Here is a 12,573-nt window from a genome sequence, read left to right as displayed (position 1 = left end):
CACCCTAAGGCTCTATTAGGGACTTCCCCAACAACCCGTGCGCCCTGTCCAAAATAGGCAATCGATGTGCGACCTTCCTGGAGGTGGCAGCAGTGAGAGACATCACCATTTTAAGCCTGTCGTTGGCAAAACAAACCAGCCAACGGTGCCTGATCAGAACCGGAGCTGGATGCACACCAGTGTGCGTTGTGGTGAAGGGCAACCTCCATGCCTCCCCGTCTGATGGCAAACCCTGCCCAGCTCCGCTCACTGAACCAATCGGCAGTGTCTCTTCCTGCTGTGCCTCCTGCCTTGTGTTGGAGCACAACTCCCCAACAAGCCTTGTCTGGGTTGCATGCTGCTGCCTTGTCAATTTCCATAAGGAGGGACTCAAAGAACCTGGGGTCGGGACAGCAAGGGCTTGGAAATGTGTGTGAACATCCAGCCAAGCTCAGGAAGGCCGGAGAAGGAGACGGCAAAACAACCAATCACCCAACATACAAATGTGGGGGAGAGGGGGTGGGCCTAAGTGTAGTGAAGCCATTCAGCCACACGTCAGGCTGAGATGAGAAAGCAGGTGGAGAAGCCCTTGCTGGTGATGGTGACATTGAAGGTGAGGCTTGAGGGGCAAAAGGAGCTACATCCACACTCCTTAAAGCTTCATGATTTTGCCTTTCCATCAAATATGGTCACCTCGGGGTGCCGGGGCTCAGGGCTTGAAGCCAAGGCACGGGTGGAACTCCGAGAGTGCAAAGAAACTGTTTGCAGCAAAAATTCCCTAGGGTTTTGGAGCAGGAAGGGGGGAGTCTCAGGAAATGTGATCGGGTACGCTGTCTACACTGCCATCGGGTGTAGCCCGGGTGCAACCCCGTTTGAGAGGCCACACAATGGCTCCGCTCTGTCTTCCCCAGGCAGCTGCTGAATTCATTTTTGAACACAGTTGGCCAAGAGGGAGGGAGTGGGGCCAGGACCAAAATAGATGTGTGATCTCAGGCTGGTAAAGCACCCTTTTCCCACCAATCAATATCGCCGGTCCTACCAATCTGATGTGACCACAGGTTCTTTTTAGTTGATGTAAAATTCACATCATATCAGTTAACCATTGTAAAGTGCGCGACTCCGGGGCATTTCATACATACTCGGTGCTGTGCAGCGCTCACCAATATCTAGTTCCAAAACATTTTCATTGCCCAACAAGGAACCTTGGCCCCATTAAGCCATCATGACCGTCTCCTCCCCCAGCACCTGTTCCCCTGCTTCCTGTCAATATGGATTTCTCTATTACGGCCATTTCATATAAATGGCGCTGCCATTTCATTTTAAATCCCGGGTTATTCTGTTGTGTTTTTGCATGATCAAAGCTCATACATAGGTACTTCCAAACGTTCATAGAAAAAGGAACTAAAAGATAAGTTTATTTTGGTGCAAAATTTTTTTTAAAACCAGGCATAAAAGGAGTCTTCAAAAGCTTCATGGAAATATATATTACAAAAAAAGAAAACTATGCATGGATTTCAGTGGGGTTTTTTGCACCATGATAAATTTATTTTTAATTCCATTTTCCACAAACACTTTGAAACCCCCTCATACAGGGTGCTCCTGTGGTCTCTTATTATCACTTATTATCGATTCAACAGGCTCAGCTGAGTTCTGAAAGAAGGGTCTCTGCAGTCACCAGTTGTTTTCTCTTTTTTTTTTAACTATTTTATTATTTTTTATTTATTTATTTATTTATTTTGACAGGCAGAGTGGATAGTGAGAGAGAGAGAGACAGAGAGAAAGATCTTCCTTTGCCGTTGGTTCACCCTCCAATGGCCACCGTGGCTGGCACGCTGCGGCCGGCGCACCGCGCTGATCCGAAGGCAGGAGCCAGGTGCTTCTCCTGGTCTCCCATGCGGGTGCAGGACCCAAGCACCTGGGCCATCCTCCACTGCACTCCCTGGCCACAGCAGAGAGCTGGCCTGGAAGAGGGGCAACCGGGACAGAATCCGGCGCCCCGACCGGGACTAGAACCCCGTGTGCCGGCACCGCAAGGCGGAGGATTAGCCTAGTGAGCCGCGGATGCGGCCACCAGTTGTTTTCTCTATAGGAGAATGGGAGACTGGGGAGAGATTGACAGCAGGCGAGCATACTGTGCCCCGGCTACTCAGCCTCGGAATGACCTTGAGATGCACGTGTGTCATAAATAATGCTATGGCTTTTTCTCTGAAGCAAACTCTTGAGAAAACGGCCTGATTTCCTCTGGGAACCCTGAGTGTTTTCCTTGGGCGTCTGACCGTCAGGATGGGGAAGACATCGATGAACCAGTGCTGGATTCAGGAGCTCACCCTCGTGACTACGTAGACCCTGCTGGAATCAAACCGTGAGCCAGAAGGAAGCTGCCTGAAATTTGTCTCAATTCCACATGTTTTAAATCTTATTTTTAAATATTTCAAACATGGTTGAATAAACTTTGATGATTCAAGAACACAAAGGAAGGCCCTTTTGATATTATCTACCCATGTACAAATTTAGCATCAGCCTCAACTCTGAACTGGGCATAGTCCTTGCATGTGAATTTCATTTTAGCATCACAGATTGTAAATAATAAATACTGTCAAAGCTTAGGGAAGACTGGAGTTGGGCTGGCATTGTGGCAGAATGGGTTAAACCACCGACTAGGACACCAACATCCCATACGGGCACCAGTTCTGTCCTGACTGCTCCTCTTCTGATCCAGCTCCCTGTTAAGTGCCTAGGAAAGCAACAGGAGATAACCCAAGTTCTTGGGCCTCTGCCAGCCACAGGGGAGACCCAGGTGGAGTTCCAGGCTCCTGGCTTCGTCCTGGCCCAGCCCCAGCTATTAAAATAGCCATTTGGGAAGTGAGCTAACAAATGAAAGTTCTCTCCTCTCCCTCTCTCTCCCTCTCCCCTCCACCCCCGGTAAACCTACCTTTCAAATACATCTTTTTTAAAAACAAGCATCTTTTAATTACACTTCCCCATGAACTTTTTTTCTTAAAGATTGATTTGTTTATTTGCAAGGCAGAGTTACAGAGAGAGAGGGAGAGATAGAGAGATAAAGATCTTCCATCCATTGGTTCACCCTCCAATGGCTGCCGCAGCCAGCGTGCTGCAGCCAGCGCACTGCGCTGATCCGAAGGCAGGAGCCAGGTGTTTCTCCTGGTCTCCCATGGGGTGCAGGGCCCAAGGACTTGGGCCATCCTCCACTGCACTCCCTGGCCATAGCAGAGAGCTGGCCTGGAAGGGGGGCAACCGGGACAGAATCCGGCGCCCCGACCGGGACTAGAACCCGGTGTGCCGGCGCTGCAAGGTGGAGGATTAGCCTATTGAGCTGCGGCACAGATCCACATTGTTTTCTAAACTGTAAAATAAAAGGAAGCCTGCTATTGAAATTCTGAAACTTCGATATCACACTGAAGACGAACAAGAGCTCATCTTGCCCAGAATTTCCATTTCATAGGCTACTTTAAATGAATCCAAATGAGCTGTGGTCTGGCCTATCATGATTACTTTACAAACGCATTTGAAAACCAAATCAACATATTCTAACATACTGGGGAAAGTCTTCAGCCACAAAACCCTCACTGTCCAGGTTGATTGGCAGTTCAGGGAAATCGGGCCAACTTGATGCTAGGATCTCAGAAATCTGACTGCCACAGTCGGCGTGTCCATATGGGGTCTAAGTTTAGTTGCTAATTGGGCTATCAAATGGCCTTGGTTGCCATGACTAACTAAACAGTATCCATGAATGGTTAAGATTAAACTGCCTGAAAAAGAAGGAGAGAACTGGAAGGTGAAAAGGAGACATGTAATCATTAGCCAAAGCAACAGGAACTTGAACTTCCGTGTCTGCAACCTGCACCACTCAAAGGGGTTTCTGAAGGAAGTGACTTCCAAATTCAGAAATACGCCAGTGTTCAGAGAGATAATGAGGGCATCATTTCCTGACCTTTTTTTTTTTTTTTTTTTTTTTTTGAAAGACAGGGAGAGACAGACACAGAGAGCTCTCATACCCTGATTTGGACCTCAAATGCCTGCAACAGCCAGAGTTACGCCAAGCTGAAGCCAGGAGCTGAGAACTCAGTGTGGGTCTCCCATGTGGGAGGCAAAGACCCAAGTACTTGAACCATCACCTGCTCTCTCCCAGGGAGCCCGGTAGCAGGCAGCTGGACTTGGGAGCAAAGCCGGGGCTTGAGCCCAGGCCTTCCAGTGTGGGACACAGGAGTCCCAGGTGGTGTCTTAACTGCTGTGCCAAATGCCCACCCCATTTTCCGTGTCTGAGTGCCTCAACAGACATGAAGAAAATGCATTACGTTAAGCTAATGTTTCCAGCGTAGAGATCTTAAAATGCGAATTCAGAGGCAATGCTTCAGGCTAGACACGTCCTAGACTGACATCGCATTTGCCATCCGTCTTTCTTGCAGACTTTATCTCCTCCCTGCCGCTGCTTGAGTTTCTCCAGTCTCGCCCACGGCTGGCTGCTTCTAACCCCACCATGGACCTAACCACTCCCCACAGTGCTCTGTTAATTCAGCAGAAATCCTGTGTTCTAAGTGTCTTGGTGAACACTCACACTGTGCGGAACAAGGTGGAACAGGGCAGGAAACAGAAGGCTTAGGACTCAACAGCCAGACAGACATGTGGTCCACTCCCTGCCAAACTACAGCCCCTGAAATCTTTAAACCTGTGGTGTGGACATAATCTGCACAGCCTCTCAGGCCACACTGCCTGGGTCCAAATTCTAGCTCCACCATTTTGTAGCAAGTGACATGCTCTCTGCGTCTCAGCTTCCTTGCCTGTTGGAAAAGTCGGGGGAGAGGGTTTAGGGGGCCACTAGTTCCTACATCAGAAGGTTGCTATGAGAATCGAATTAGTTACAATATGCAAATCACACCAGGGGCCAGCAGGTAGCAAGCACCTGTGAGTGTGGGGTTCTAGCAGCAGTGGCAGAGGTAGTAATGTCACTGTTACTGTCATGTGAATTCAGTGAGGTCACAAGTGCCTGATAGTTTGCATTTGGTCTTCAGTAGTTACTGTAGATGTGTGACTGCAGAAAATATAAAGGCGGGGCATACGTGTTCCCTTTCCGTTTTGCAGCAGATATGTTGAGCGAGTCAATTATGAAATGCTGGATCCGGCGCCAGGTGCCAGCCTCCAGAGATGCAGACAGGAAGCCGGTCCCCAGCAACCCCTCAGGCTGCCAGAGAAGCATCCTGCTGTGCGGCACGTTCACGCTGGATTCTGCAAGGCCCAAAGGAGGGGAGGGAGATAAGGACATGGGGAAGATCAGGGAAGCCTCCTTGAAGGAGGTGGCACAGGAGCTGAGTGTTTATAGATAGTGGAGAAAAGACATTCCGGGAGAGGAAGCAGCTACACCTCCCAGTGACACCAAGTGCTACATATCTTAATGATCTTTGTCATTCTACTTGACATCTGATCTTGGCTTCCCACTGCCAAGAAGGTAAAGGCTAAGCTCTCTCTCGGCTGGCATCTCAAGCCTGTTCAGTCTTTCCCCACCTCCCTTGGTGCCCTGTCTCCAGCTGGTCCTCTTGATAAGCACTCTGCTCCAAGCATGCGCCCTCTTCCTTCTTCACACTCTACCTTCAAGACCCATCAAATGACAACTCCCGTCTGCCCAGGAAGAATTAATCCCTCCTCCCTCTACCCCTTAGGCACATTCCTAACCACGTGGTATCATTATGTCTTGTTTTGTTTTGTTTTGTTTTGACAGGCAGAGTGGACAGTGAGAGAGACAGAGAGAAAGGTCTTCCTTTGCCGTTGGTTCACCCTCCAATGGCCGCCGCGGCCAGTGCACTGCAGCCGGCGCACCGTGCTAATCCGAAGGCAGGAGCCAGGTGCTTCTCCTGGTCTCCCATGCAGGTGCAGGGCCCAAGGACTTGGGCCATCCTCCACTGCACTCCTGGGCCACAGCAGAGAGCTGGCCTGGAAGAGGGGCAACCGGGACAGAATCTGGCACCCCGACCGGGGCTAGAACCCAGGGTGCTGGCGCCACAGGTGGAGGATTAGCCTATTGAGCCACGACGCTGGCCTGTGGTATCGTTATGTCTTAGTACCCAACTTCCAACTAAAATATGCACTCAAGAGGATGGTTCCGTTTGGTTGTGCAAACCCAGAACCCCAACACACAGGAAGCTGTCAGTCAGCTGGAGTTGTTAGTACTCTGATGGACGCTGAGTGAAGGTTCCTTGAGTCACGGAGCTAGCGTAAGTAGAACTTGTTTGAGGAAGGAATCAATAAACTAGAGCAAACATTCGGTGACCCGTTTCCTCTCTCCTTAATATCCCAAACCCTGGTTTTGGAAAGGTGCAGCCAATCAGAAAAAAGTAATTGGAATACATTACACCATCAGAGGCCCACAGCCCTGTGAAACACACAGTCCTGGAGTTGGGGTTTCTGTTGCTGCCTGGTGAGCATGCATCAAGGTTAGACAAGGACCTAGATTTCTCTACACAATAAATTGGAGCTACTCGGTAGGGGTATGGAAATGAATGGAATTCTCCTCCTTCATAGGTTGCTAGGAACACCCGCGAGATCCATTTGGGCTCTGCTGTTAAAAGTAGGGCCTTGGCTATCAGCTCCCCACAGTGCACTGTGCTTTATGGTTCATCACAGTCACTGGGAATGAAGAGCTCCCACTAGGACAAGGCCTCCTGCAGCAGAAGTAGAATCAAGTCAGACAATTGCTGCATATCACCCGGCTCAGGGACTCACACTGTGTTCAATATAAATGGCACCCCTGGAGTGTGTGGTCTGCGTTGGGAATGTACCCTTGGAACTGTGCAGCACAGAAGTTCAAACTGAGTCAGTCTGATAGGAACCTAGGAATCTGCCCCTTAAATTAGCACACACATTCCTGCTCTGCACTGGGAGATACAGATGCTAGTCTCCCAAGGACCAACTGATCGACATTGACCTAGCAAGTAGATTGCTATGGAAACCGCATGACGGTTCCTAATATTTCCTCCTGCTCCCCCTCCCCAACCTAACTTTAAATTGTGATACATTAAAACCAGCAATCTTTTCCCCTGTTCTTATTTTCCATGTCACTAGAACAGGGCTGCTAGGGCCGTTGCATAATGTGCATTTCCAACCACACACAGGTATAAAACCTCATTTCTAATTTTTCTGCAAGTAGGCAATCCATCCATAGCTTAGACTCGAACTCTGCTACCGAAGAAATCTCACTGTTATCACTTTCCTTTCTTGCAGGGGCTTCAGTTCTTATTTCTTCTCTGGCTTTCAGAATGTGAATATCCCCCCAGTTACAGAAATAAATTCTTCCTGATTCCTGTACCCCGGCTCTGAGGGGCTGCTCTTCCATCCCCAGCTTGTGGACCAACCTCCTGCCCCTCCACAGTCTCTCTCCATCTCAGTCATCGTGTTTGTTGAGCACTTTCTGAACTTCCAACCTCTGGGCTTGTTATAAGGTGATGGGAACAAGCAAGTCTCTGTGGTTCACAATGCGTCCCGACTGATACACTAAGTAATGGGAGTGGGCTGCTCTGAGCTTTGCCTGTGCCAGCACGTCTTCCCCTTTCTTACTTGTGACAAAACCCAACTTTCATTTGGGCGACTATCCATTTCCCATTTAATATGCTTCTGTTGGGGCTCTGAGCCCTGACAGCTCATCAAGGACAAAGAGCGGTTCTAACTAAGCCAATGAAACTCTCCAAAAGTCCAAATCATGAACAGAGTGACAGAAGGATGGAATGACTGGGGCAGGTGTTGTTGCACAGTGGATTAAACCATCACTTGGGATGCCGGCATCCCTAGCGGAGAGCCTGGGAACAAGTCCTGCCTCCACTTCTGATCCAGCCTCCTGCTAATGTGCATGTTGGGAGCCAGCAGATGATGGCTCAAGTACTTGGTACCCAGGTGGGAGACCCAGATGGCATTCCTCCTCCTGGCTTTGGTCTGACCCAGACCTTGCTGTTGTAGGCTTTTGGGAAGTGAACCAGCAGATGGAAGATCTCTCTGTTGCTCTGCCTTTCAAATAAATAAAAATAAACTTTAAGAGAAAGATGGAGTAATGCTGATGGCAATGTCCCAAAGATTTGTTCATGACACCTCCAGAGCTTTCTTTGTTACTTCTTTCTTTCTATGCAATTTCTTTAAATATATTCTGTTTTTCTTAAGTGTACTTAAGTGGATTTCTAACTGTAAATATAACTAGTACCATGAGTAACAAACACATTAATGAATTGATGCTTCTCCAGAAATCAATGTAGAAGTAGAAACTAAAGTGTCCAGTTCTTCTTTCCTTGTCACAGCTGTAATATGCATTGTTATGCAGTTTGCCCTTTTAAGTGGGAATTTTCAGAATGCAATAATTCCTTGGCTATTGAAAACCAAATTTGGATCTCTGAGAATGTTCTTTGAAAGTACCCAACTTCTGGCCAGCACCGCAGCTCACTAGGCTAATCCTCCACCTGAGGCACCGGCACCCCGGGTTCTAGTCCCAGTCGGGGCACCAGATTCTGTCCCGGTTGCTCTTCTTCCAGGCCAGCTCTCTGCTGTGGCCTGGGAGTGCAGTGGAGGATGGCCCAAGTGCTTGGGCCCTGCACCCGCATAGGAGACCAGGAGAAGGCACCTGGCTCCTGGCTTCAGATCGGTGCAGCACACCAGCCATAGCAGCCATTTGAGGGGGGTGAAAGGAAGACCTTTCTCTCTGTCTCTGTCTCTGCCTTTCTCTCTCACTAACTCTGCCTGTCAAGAAAAAAAGAAAGAAAGAAAGAAAGAAAGAAAGAAAGAAAGAAAGAAAGAACTTAACTTCTATCCCAGCTGTTCCAGTGTATAGATGCAAAACTGTGTGCATAAAGGTCTTCTGTGTTTTCTTGGTTTTCCTTCTGGAAGACATAACACGGTATGGTAAAGCGAGATCCCACGCCTTGGGTACAGGTTAGTTCTGCTGCTTGGCACCTGCTGAAGACTTGCTCACGTGGGACGAGCAGGTCTTTTTCTCTAGGCTAAGGAATTGAAGAGACTCAGCATTCTTAACCCTCTCCCCATACTATTCAGAATCCTTCCTAAGGAAGACAACGGACTCTGACTTACATTACTTTCATTAGCGTTCTTGGCAAGTCAGTTTGATGAGCCACAATTCATCCTGTAAGAAAAACACAGTTCACTGCTGGTGGATGACAGCCCCAGAGAAGCTCCTTGGCAGGCTTGCTGATCTCCCGTTGGTTCCTAGAAGCCTGCTCAAAACCTCTTATTTATTTATTTATTTATTAACTTGAAAGAAACAAAGAGAGCTCCCCTGCCCTGGTTCACTACCAAATACCTGCAATAACTGGGCTGGGTCAGGCTGAAGAACGCAGTCAGCTCTCCCACATGGGTGGCAGAGACCCAAGTGATGTGGGCAGGCAGAGAGGATAAAGTTGATTAGGTTTATGAGCTGGAAGGCCACGCCTTCACATCTGCTGTGTGATCTCACGGCCCTACCTGATCTCACCTGAATGCCCACCTGCCCATCAGACTACGTAACCACGCCCCTTTGAAAACCACATAAAAGGAGTGTTCCAAAATCGGTCTCTCTCTCAGCCTTTATTTCAATATTGCTCATAACCAAATGCTTGCTGCACATGGCTCCTGGCCTGCTCTCTGCTTGGTATGGCCCCAGCTTAGTTTCTAGATGTTTCTTTCTCCCTTAGATAGAGCCCTCACTCTCCTATGCATTTCTCTCACCCAATAAAATCCTTAAAACTTACCATGTTGTCTGTCTATTTGGGCTAGTATTCAGAATTCTTCTCTGGATATGTGGCAAGAACCCACACAGCTTATTTATTTTGGAAAATATTAATAAGCAAAAACAGTTTCACAAGTGCTTGGGCCATCACCTGCTTTCTCCCCAGGTACACATTAGCTGGAATGGGGAGCAGAGGCCAGGAATCACAACAGGTACTCTCATGTGAAATGTGGACATCCTAACTGACTCAAAACAGCTCTTTTCAAACACAAAGGATTAATCCCTTGATAGGAAAAAGTAGCTAAAGCAATTCACCAGGACCCGAGTTCAAGGTAAAGATGATTTTGGTAGAAGAGCACACACGTAGCTGTTTTAGGAAGACTATTTCATTTTCACAATTTTGCCACTATTTTAAAAATTTATTTATTTTGGGGATTTAAAAGCAAGATTTATTAGAGCCAAAGACCTCCAGCCAGAGAGCATGGAGGAGGACTCCAGGGGAGGAAAAGACCCAAAGAGGCTGGTGATACCAGGGTTTTTAAGCATGATTTTCGGGAGGAAAAAAACATTCAGTTAGGGACAAAACCCATCAAAAGGCCTGATTTTCAATCCTTTATTCTGTCTGGCTTGCTCAAGATAAAACAAAGAGCCAGTGGAAGCTTGGGAAACCTAATTTGTTGTACAATAAACTGGGAGGTCAGAAGGAATCACCACTCCCTTGCTATTCCTTTGGTAAAACAGGAAGGAGTAGGCAGGCAGGCACTTTGTGACCTTGCTAAAGATAACCTGTATGGGGGAAGGAAACATCTTGCAAACTCAGTTTTCTGCCAGGGGAACACCCTGACTGCCTATTAACCGATTTGACTCCTCACATTCCCCTCCCAGAGAAGGGTGGACCCTAACTTCTGTTAGGGGAACTGTATTTGCCACTATTTATCTATGAACACCAGGTGTTCATTCTGGCTCCCATTCCTGACCTGTTAATACCATGTTTGGATTGCTTCTTTTAGACACTCTCTCAGTAAAATTTTGCCTTATTATTTAAAAAAAAAGATTTATTGATTTATTTAAGAGGCAGAGTTATAGACAGAGAGAGAGAGAAACAGAAAAAGATCTTCCATCCACTGGTTCACTCCCCAAATGGCTACAACAGCCAGAGCTAAGTCAATCCAAAACCAGGAACCAGGAGCTTCTTGAGGTCTCCCACATGGGTGCAGGGGCCAAGCACTTGGGCCATCTTCTGCTTTCCCAGGCCACAGCAGGGAGCTGGATCAGCAGAGGAACAGCCAGGACATGAACTGGTGCCCATAGGGGATGCTGACACTGCAACCAGAAGCTTAACCTCATTGCTGGCCCCTGCCTTACTCTCAGTATAAATTCTATCTGTTCTCTTCCGTACACTCCATCAGTTGCCAAGGAAACTTTTCTTCCTTATACATATAGTAGAATTTTTTTTGTAGCTTTTTAAAAAAAATGTCTTCAGGGGCAATTGTATGCTGCATTTCTCATTCTTATTAGACAGTGGGACAGAAAACATAGTTTCTAATCCTCATTAAGGAACATTTCTGGCCAAATACAGTCATGATGTATCTTAAAACATGCCTTGCCACAACATCAGGGACAGTGGTTTCTAAATGCTAGCTTGTGGACTAGCTTACATCAAGAAATAATGGGGGGACATAAATGCACAGATGCCTGGCCCTCACCTAATCCTCTGAGTCAGAACCACCTGAATGAAAAACATGTGTCCCTTCGAAAGAATGGAGCGTAGCCGTGTGTGCTACGTCAAAAGGTATTCAAGTCAGTACTTGCATGTGAGTGTCTGTTGGAGCCCTGGCTGCTCCACTTCTGATCCAGCTCCCTGCTAATGCACCTGGGAAAGCAGCAGAAGATGGCCCAAGTGCTTGGGCCCCTGCAGCCACACGGGAGACCAGGATGGAGTTCCAGGCGCCTGCCTTTGGCCTGGCCCAGCCCTGGCTGTTGCAGCCATTAGGAGAGTGAAGCAGCAGGTTAAAGATCTACATCTGTCTGTCTCTCTCTGGATTTCAAATAAATAAATATTCTTTTAAAAAGGTGTCCAAGACACAGTGGCCTGGAAATACAAGCTACAGAACGGCAGGTTTAGCGTCATCATACCTGTGAAAATTATATAAAAATGCATATGATTATATTATGTACCATAATACAGGTTTTTGGAAGGCAAACACAATAATATATTAACAGTGGGGTTGTAGTGCCAAGTGGGGAAGGGATTTACTTTCCACATTTCATCCTTCTGTGTTGTTTGAATTGCTTTAAACAAAGGCATGCTTTACTTTTATAACTAAAATTAATTAATCAAGAGTGAAAAATATGTAAAAAGCTTCCCAAGAGATTCTGATAATCAGCCAGTCTCAGGGGTTATTGCACTCGGCAAATGAGATAAAAATCCATTCGGTTAATTTTGCAATTAAAGGAACTGAGCTTTCCTTCAAGATGCAAGTTCTTCCAATTATCTTGTAACTACCAAGCCTCAGGCAGTGTTGACACCTGCTAGCACTTGTCTACATAGCAGCTAATAAAGCAGAGAAGAAACAAACAGCTCATATTGAAATTCGGAGGAGAAACATAGGCCAGGGAAGGAAGAGATGCCTTAAACCAGTTTTTAAAGGGACAGCAGGTTAGAACACTGAATTCCTCCTCACCGTCACATACTTCCAATATATAAAGGGCTGTGCTTCATTTCCTTTAATGGAAAGATCAATTAATCAAGCTAAAATCTTTCTGCCTTAAATCCCTCTGAAAAAGTTTAAATGTTGATTGTTCAGTACCCAACATATTGAGTGAATTAGGCTGAATCAACACAAAATGGAATCTTCTTTTAGAGTCCACATTAGTCCATT

The sequence above is a fragment of the Oryctolagus cuniculus genome, chromosome 11, assembly GCF_051225735.1.
Source record: "Oryctolagus cuniculus isolate XC-2025 breed Fujian yellow rabbit chromosome 11, ASM5122573v1, whole genome shotgun sequence".
NCBI lineage: Eukaryota > Metazoa > Chordata > Mammalia > Lagomorpha > Leporidae > Oryctolagus > Oryctolagus cuniculus.
Note: the sequence above shows the minus strand (reverse complement) of the source record.